Genomic DNA, 9099 nt, shown 5'->3' with positions numbered 1-9099 from the left:
ACAATTCCATGGCAGGAGGCAGATCAACTGAATCCTGAAATCCCTGGCTTCCCACACCATCCAGGTTAGGTGCAGAAACTTCAAGTTGAAGGATCTGGCTTCCACAGTGATTCTTGAAGGGTTCAGATGATGCAACCCTGAAGAGCAATCAAGATAATCCCCCAGGGGGTGAACTTTGTCCAGTGGGAAAAAAGAGAAAGGTGTTTGCAGATAAATCCATTTGTTTTTTTTGTTCTCTCTAAGGCTCTAATTTTCTTCTGTACAATATGTGCAGAGATGTCCAGTGTGATAAATGATCCTTTGGGCTTCTCTGAAGCAAGTAGAACTGTGGCTACATGTTGCTGTGGCTTGCAAGCATATTCAGTTGCTTTGGTCATGTCCGACTCTTTATGGCTATATGGACTGTAGCCCGCCAGGCTCTTCTGTCCATGGGATTCTCCAGGCAAGAATACTGGAGTGAGTTGCTATGCCCTCCTTCAGGGGGGTCTTCCCAACCCAGGGATGGAACCTACAGCATCTCTTATGTTTCCTGCATTGGCAGCTGGGTTCTTTACCACTAGCACCAACCTGGGATGCCTAGGTTGCTGTGGCTTGCTATGGTCTAAATGTGTCCCCTTCCACTAATTCATACGTTGAAATCCTAACCTTCAAAGATGAAGCCGCTTTTCGGTGGACTTCAGGAAATGCTGAAGTCATTAGTCAATGGGATCAGTGCCTTATAAAGAGGCCCCAGAGAAATCCCTCACCCCTGCTACCCTGTGAGAGCACAGTGAGAGTGCACTGGCTATGAACCACTAACAGGGCCTCTTCAGAGGGTGACCATGCCTGCACCTTGATCTTGGACTTCCAACTTTCAGAAGTGCGAGAAATAAATTTCTGTTATTTATAAGCTACCCAGCCTGTGGTGTTTTCTTATAGTAGTCTTAATGGACTAAGATAATGATATATCACTTTTGCTTCTCATTCTTCCTTGTCTCAAGTCTCTACCCCCTCACTTTTGCTAACTTGGGATTACACCTTCCAGTAAACCATTAACATATAAGTCTCTCCTCAGATCTTATTTTCTGGGGGAATCTAAGTTAAGATGCCATCTACCCAAATCAGTCTACCCAGATCCTATCATTCTTACATGTTCATGGGAATTTAGAACTAGAAAGAATGATGATACCCATTTACTCACTTGAGTGGGTTTTGAAATGAGGTCTAGAGAAAGGCAGTGACTTGCTCAGAGTTAGTGGTTGGACTAGTACTAAAATTCAAGATCCCTAATTCCTACCCCAAAACCTAGGAACAGGAGCATGAAAAGGAAGGAACAAGCATCTTCTTCTTGCCTTGTGATTGATGCTTCAGTAAATGAAAGCTCCTTACAGCGGTGGCAGCAGCAGATGGAACTTGTTCTTAGCTGGTTTCTGGGCTAGACGATTTGCGGAGCATGTAGGGCATTGTAAGGGAAAATAGGACAAAAGATATTTTGTAAAGGAAGGATCCATCTGCTTTTGATCAGGAAAACAGAAACACCACCCTAAAAGGGAATGAGAGCTTAAAAATCTGCCATACACAGGGACTTAGGGAGCAAAGCAAAATGAAATGGCATCTTCATTTCTCATTTGGGCTGCCCTGCTTTCCTGGTTAAAAGCAAGGGTCTGGGCAAGACCTTTGGAAGAGACTTTTAGAGCTAACAAGTGAGTCTTTGTACGTGGCACCCTCTGAGCTCCTTCCCCTTTTTCCCAAGGATGAGACTGACAATTGTCAGAATGAGGGTTCATCCACGTGACCTATGTCTGTTTCTGGGATAAGAGAAGCAAAGAGAACAAGGAGCTCATAGAAACCCAGAATGGAAGGGAGCTGGGGATTCTGTAGTTAATCCATCTTTCTTCATGCAAATGAAGAAACCACAGACCTGACCAGGGTCAAGCAGCTGATGGGGGCAGATCTGGTTCCAAAATAGCTTAATTTTCTATTTGAAAAGGTAATTTAGAGAAGAAACTTAAGTTTTCCAGAAGACTGGATAGAGTGGATGCTCTCCTGTCCTTTTTCCTCAGTCCTAGGGCTGAAGACACACTCTGCTGTGTTACCCATTTCTACCCCCTTTCATCCTCATGCTACATTTTAGCCAGTTTTGTGGTCTTGAATACCATGGCTATCCCTCCTTCTCTGGTCCTTTCCTGAGCTGCCTTGGGCAAAGAACACTCTGAAGGATGCGTTAGGGTGTTAAAGTGTTGTGGACAGTGGCTCTGAATCCAAAGACAAGGGCCATCTTACTATCTGGGAGCTTGGGTGAGTCATGGAACTCTTCTCACTCTCTTATTTCTTATCTCCACAGTGGGGATAAGGATACTTGATTCACAGGATGGTAGAGAGGAAGAGGTGAGATAATGTGTATGTCTGTCTGAACATATCAGTTAGGGATCTAGGAGAAACCAAATTAGAATAGTTTGAGGATTATCATGTGTGAAATATATCACCAGTCCAGGTTTGATGCATAAGACAGGGAGCTCAGGGCTGGTGCACTGGGATGACCCTGAGGGATGGGATGGGGAGGGAAGAGAGAGTGGGTTCAGGATGGGGAACACATGTACACCCATGGCTGATTCATGTGAATGTATGGCAAAAACCGCCACAATATTGTAAAGTAATTAGCCTCCAATTAAAATAAATAAGTTAAATTTTTTTTTCAACTAAAAAAAAAAGAGTAATTTGAGGAAATACACTCAACTAAGGATAATTGGAGGAGGATTTACCAAAGAAAAGACTCTTTACAAAAGGTATGGGCAGAATTTAGAGAAATCACACAGATAGAGCTGTCCAAGCATCAGGACCATGGAGGAGTGGGGATTGAGGAAGGCCTGATATAGCTCCAAGGTGGAAGGGTGAGGAGTGAGAGTAGTTGGCAGAACCTGGAAGGAGAAAATCAATGTTCTTTGTGAGAGTTTTGGAGAGGAGCCACTGATCTTCAATTGAACAAGGTGTCCAACTCAAGTGGACCTCATAGAGAAAAAGCCAGGAAAACACCCCCATACCATGACTTCATTCCCCTCCCTCCCTTTCATCTTCTGCCAGGGCTCTATTGGCTGAATCCAAGGGCGAGTTGGGGGGCATGGGTGGTTACATGCAGATGTGATCTACACAGGTCAGCCTCCCTGGGCAGATAGTATCAAGGAGAAAGGGAGAGAGTGGATATGGAGGGGCAAATAAAAGCTCTCTGGCACAGCACATTCTTGTTAAACTATGAAGTATTTAACATAAGATAGTGGATTGTGTCCTGTGCCATCCACAACCACCCCAACTGAAGCTTGTGTTCCCCTAGAGGCTGCCAGTGCTGTTGGCTGACTGCTTACCACTGAGTCCATCTCAAGACTTTCCCTTGCATTTTTTTTTTTTTTAATTTGCCAGCACGTCAAAAAGAACTTTTATTCTGATTCGAATAGCCTCTTATGCACTCATGCTTTCTTGCCAGATGCCTTTGGAGCAGGTGCTTTCTGGGATGGAGCTTTCTGACCCTTCTGAGTTTTAGGAGGAGGTGCTGCCTTCTGGCCTCCAGCTTTCTGGGCAGGAACCTTCTGGGCTGGAGCCTTCTTACCCTCAGTGGTCATCTTTTTTGCTGGAACCTTGGCAGCAGCAGCAGCTACTGCAGCTGCCCCCTTAGCAGCAAGGGCTTTCTTGGGAGAAGCTTTCAGGAGAGCTGCCTTTTGAAGTTTCTTAACTTCAATCTTGATTAGTCTGTTCCTCATTTTCCTTGCCTTCATGACTTTGTAACGATCAAAATCTGTCATCTTGGCTTTCTTTTCTCTGGCTTCAATCTTCTTGGCCCACCTTGTGGCTGCCCACTTTGCATTGATATCTGCCTTCTCCCAGGCTTTCCGGACATACTTCTGGCGGGCACTGTGTGGGAACTTGAGGATGAAGTCAGTGAGCTGCATGCATTTGAAAGGCATAGCTTATCTCCTTACTTGAGTGCAAGGTCCATCCACCAAAGCCCTGTTCTGATCAATAACATCTACAATCGCGACCAGCTTCCCGGCATGAGGCCCAAAGGAGACGTAGGCCACCCGGCCAACCTCTACGAAGCGCCTGAACACCATGTTGGCGGCGTTCGGCGAGAAGTCCCTTGCATTTTAGGTATTTTTTTTCCCCAAGGTCATATCCCCTCTCCAATGACAGCCTATATCTATGACTAATCCATTGAGGTCCAGCCAACTTGCCCAAGTTCCAGGCAATTCAGAAGGGCCATGCCTACTGCATGGGCTTCCCTGGTGGTTCAGATGATAAAGCATCTGCCTGCAACGCAGGAGACCCAGGTTCGATCCCTGGGTCAGGAAGATCTCCTGGAGTAGGAAATGGCAACCTAGTATTCTTGCCTGGAGAATTCCATGAACAGAGAAGCCTGACAGGCTACAGTCCCTGGGGTTGCAAAGAGTAGCTCTACATGACAGTGTGACTAATGTCCATGCCTACTGCAGAACTCCTGAGAGAGTGGACTGAGGCCTTTGTTACAATTCCATCACCCTTCAGCTTCTCCTTCTGCCCAATACTGCTTCCTTCCCTCCTCCGCAGTTGTTGACCCTGAGATTACAACCTTGAATGCAGATCTTTAGTTCTGATTCTGGTTCCTGGGGAACCTGTGACACCTGCAAAATTTGAGCGATTTCTGTAAGGCCAGCCTTGCACTTCACCTATAGTTTGTGCAGGTTGTACCAGGTTGTGTGGGAGCACGCAGTCAAGCAAGTCAAGTGAGGGATGAAATCCACTCGGTACAACTCTCCCTATCCTGTTGGGCATGGTTTGGCCTCTACCTAACTTCTGCTGTGTGGTCTTTCCTAACTTACACAGTTTCTCTGTAGGTTCTTGCAGCCTTGGCTTTAGGTACTTTATTTACAATGAAGTGTTCCCAGGGATGAGAGAGAAAGGAAGAACAAAATGTCTGGGATGAATCCTCTAGGAAATTAAAGACAGATTGATTCTTTTTATAGACTCTAAGAAGATGGCATCAAGGGTGAGACAAAACTCCTCAATCAGCCCTAAGGAATCTAGTTTCTGTTTCCTTTTGATCCCAGCTGGTCTCATTCATCAATGTGGTCAGTTAGAGGTAACTTATAGAAGGGGTGGGATTTGCCTCTCATTCTGAATGAAATTCCCTTGAAAAAGAGATTTCTTTTTTATTTTTTCCTGAAATTTAGAAGCTGATCCTGCCTTTCTGTAGTCACTGGAGGGGATCACAAACAGCGCTATCAATTCATCTTCGACCTGCTCATTTTATAAGGAAATGAACTTAGGGAAGGAAGCGACCTTCTCCAGGCTCAGTAACTCTTTACTTGTTGCAGACTATAGGTTTAGCTTCCTGACCTCCAGTTCAATGCTCATATTATGAACTCCATCAGGCTTCAGCTCCATGGATGCACTTCATCTGGATGGTGAAGAAGTGTCCTGGAAAGGAGGCTAGGGAGGGGGAGACTGCACTTTCCCTGCAGCCCCAGGTCACCCCTGTCTTGACAAGGAGAGCATTTACAGTGGATGTGCTTTCTTCCCTCCTTGGCTCCAAGAAACTGCTGAACTCCTAGGGCAGGACTCATGGAGGCCACAGGGAGCAGACAGAACTGGGCCTTTGATGTAGCTCCAGAGAGATCCGTCTCTTTAACCAGTGGCTGGGGTTCTGCTATAGACATTTCCTGTCTTTCTTTTTCTTACAACATTCTTGCCAGAGATAAAGTTTTGTACATTTATAGCTTTGGTTTGCCAAGAACAGAGCTCATCTCTCCCACTACCTCATTTCATAAATCCCACCAAGCCTCCCTCCAGTAGCAAGTCATAGCCAGTCCTGCCAGACCTTGGCTGGAGCAGGAGACACTGATGGGCCAGTCTAGGGCCACTGGTAGAGCCACTCTGTATCCTTGGGAGCATGTATCTCTTCATTCTTACTGCCCTCTGAGTCACAACATTCCCAAGGTAGTCAACAATTACCCCCAGAAATAATTTATGTTCATTCTCTCTCCCTCTCCTTCTCCCCACCACACCCACGATTCCACCCTGCTTTGTCATTCTAAGTTTACATGAAATGCAAGCTCTTTCTAGTCACTGGTTCAGAAATCTCAGGTCAGGCTCATGCCTCCCCACTCAAATCATAGTACTTAACATTTATAGATCAAAACTTGTCTTCTTAGTGAGCCACGAGACTTGGACAGATATTTTCCCATGCTAGTTGAGTGTCTGCCTTCCTTGAAGAGGAGCAGGATTTCGGGACCCTGAACAGACAGAAAGACAGGAAAGCAGCTCTGTCTTCTCTTTCTACTCTCTCTTCTTTTGCCAGCATTTGGTTTCCTTAGCGATTGCAACTTCAAAGTTGTATTTAGTTGTAAGTACAATTGACACAATCTACTTCTCTGATTCCAAAATATTTTCTTCTTTGGATGGTCTTTCTGGCCTGTCTTTTCCAGGTGTTTTTTCTCGAGGCTTCCATCCACTTTATTTCTCTGGTTGTTACTGATGAGTCGTTAAATTGTGTCCAACTCTTTGCGACCCCATGGACTGTAGCCAGCCAGGCTTCTCTGTCCATGGGATTTCCCAGGTAAGAATACTGGCGTGGGTTGCTATTTCCTTCTCCAGGGGATCTTCCTGACCCAGGGATTGAACCCACGTCTCCTGCATGGGCAGGTGGATTCTTTACCGCTGAGCCACCAGGGAAGTCAATCATTTCTCTTGTTCCAGTCTTCTTATTCTGAAGCTCCACCTGCCCTCCTATGCACTCTCTCCTTTTGCCTCATTCTCTTCCCGTTTAGTTTCTTCAGCTCACAGGGAAATAGGTATAGCAGAATGTTATTAGCTGAGTTACTTTAGAGGTTAATCCAGATACTCTCATGTCACAGAAGAGTCTGAGACAAGAGGGGAAAGAGTCTTGTTTACTGTCTTTCAGACAGCAGATGCTGCAGATGTAGCAGATGCTACAAAAACCTCGCACACTGCCTTACTCAGCAATCAGTTCTCTTTCCATGACACCACATGGCTTCTCTTTTTCCCTTGTTTTCAGGAATTTCTCCCTAGTCACTGCTTTTTGCTCAAACTTTCACCTTGGTCTTTTTTGGCCTCTATCTGTATCCCAATCCTGTGGACCCTGAAGTGGGAGACAATGGGAGACATCCAGGACCTCAAGTAGGAAGGCTTTGCCTTGATCACTAAGGTAGGAGGTCTGGAGCTTAGGTTTCAAAACCAAGTCACATTTCTGATGTGAGATACCACAAATTTGGGTCCTGGATGCTTTAACTGTCTGGGAGGATGAACAGTGAAGAAATAACCTTGTCCGCCTGATGCCTGAAAGGAACAAATGCTGAGAAACGTTTTTGGGATAAAGGGGAAAACAGACCTTTTTTTTTTTTTTTTTTTTTATCCTTTCTGAGGCATCCAAAAAGGACTACTGGAACCTTTTTCTTGGAAAGGGTGGGGAGCTGGGGTGGGGGCAGAAACCGGAGACTTCCAAGTAATCAGAGAGGTCATGATTCATCTCCTCTCTGGGAATGACACAGGCCTCGTCTCTCCCTCTTTTCTCCTTAAGAAATAACATCTCCATCTCGGTACTGCTGTGCAGAGTGATCTGCATTCCTTCTAGACAAGCTGAAAATGGCAGGGCTGAGAGAGAGACATCTATTGCCTGAGGACACAGGAAGCCAGTTGTGTGCTGATTTCCTCAAATAACTCTTATTCATCCCTAAGAGCTCAGGGTTGATGTCCTTTTCTCTAGAGGGCTTTCCCTGGTCCTTCAAAACCTTCAGCTACTTCCCTATCTGCTGTCTTTGCCAGCTCCAATTTTTGCTCTTGTTGTAGCCACGCATTCAGGGAAACAAACTCACTCAGAAAGACAATGCAGATAGTGGAGTGCAGTTTATTACACCAGCGGGCCCAAGGCAGAGTCTCCTCTTAGCCAAGGACCCCAACCAGCATGTGTGAAAATCTTTTATATCCCATGTGTACGTGTCCGAACCCACCACCTCAAATTCCTTGAGATTTACATAAACCAAGGAAAATACAATCCCCATAACCCATCATTCATGTGCTATGTGCTCATGTGCTCAAACAGTCAAACGATTAGCCAATAATCAATAAACCCGAGGTTACACTCCGATAGATACAGAAAAATTTATGGCCTGTCTGGAGGAAGGGGTGATTAGTGTGTTTTCTCTTAGGCAATGAGTAACCTAGATATGATCTTCAAGGTTCCCCTGTCTGGAGGGGGTCTTATCCTTCTGTTGTTGTTTTCATAGGCAGACAGGGAGGCCTGGTGTGCTGCGATTCATGGGGTTGCAAAGAGTAAGACACGACTGAGCTACTGAACTGAACTGAACTGAACTGAAACACAGAGTTCAGAGTCCGTTGGAAAGGTGGCTGAGCATGATTGGCATGAACAGGCCTAAGACGGAGTCCAGGCCCTATGAATTCCTTCTTCACTCTTGCCACAACTGTGATCAGATCACTTACTGTATGATGCTCTTGAATATTCATCTCCTCTTGAAATTTACCTGCTTGAGGGGTAGTGCTTATCTTTGTCATCCCGGTAACCCCGGTATATGACAAAGTGCCTTGCCATTGTAGGAATTTACTGGATATTTATTGCATGACAGATGAATTAGAAAGTTTGAATTTCACTGTAGGAGCCAAGTTATCACATTAGACAACAATGTTGGGCACCAGGCAATGACTGATATATTATCCAACCAGTGGAATAGTGGATAGATGAAGAATGCTTTGAGTTCAGAGAGGTAGAGGTCATTGTAAATTGGGAAGGCTTCCTGGCTGCAGATCATAAGCGGGTGTGGGCCCCTTCATTCCTCTCACATTCCAATTCATCAGGGTTTAAATCTACTGACAACTCTGCCCAGATTCCTAGGATGTTTCCAAGGGCCAGAATACCAACATGACTAAGCACTGCCACTGTCGTGCTAAGTTTATCCAACAGCAGATGCTGTGGTGTGTTGGCTGGAATTTGTTGATCTCTTATCATGGCAAGGTCCAAGTATATGTTCCAGCAACTGTTTTCCAGTATATTCTTAGGGTCATACTTCCTGGAGAGTGTTAATCCTCTTACAGCCTTACAGTGGACAGCCAGAAGTTGGT

The 9099-nt window shown here is 45.4% G+C and overlaps 1 pseudogene; it reads right to left on the bottom strand.

Annotated features, from left to right (window-relative positions):
- Positions 1-3439: 3439 nt before the first annotated feature.
- On the bottom strand, positions 3440-4098 carry LOC138432880 (large ribosomal subunit protein eL14 pseudogene; annotated as a pseudogene).
- Between the last annotated feature and the right edge of the window lie 5001 nt (positions 4099-9099).

This window comes from Ovis canadensis, chromosome 2 (genome assembly GCF_042477335.2).
Source record: "Ovis canadensis isolate MfBH-ARS-UI-01 breed Bighorn chromosome 2, ARS-UI_OviCan_v2, whole genome shotgun sequence".
Classification (NCBI taxonomy): domain Eukaryota; kingdom Metazoa; phylum Chordata; class Mammalia; order Artiodactyla; family Bovidae; genus Ovis; species Ovis canadensis.
Note: the sequence above shows the minus strand (reverse complement) of the source record. Positions and strands in the feature narration are given on the sequence as shown.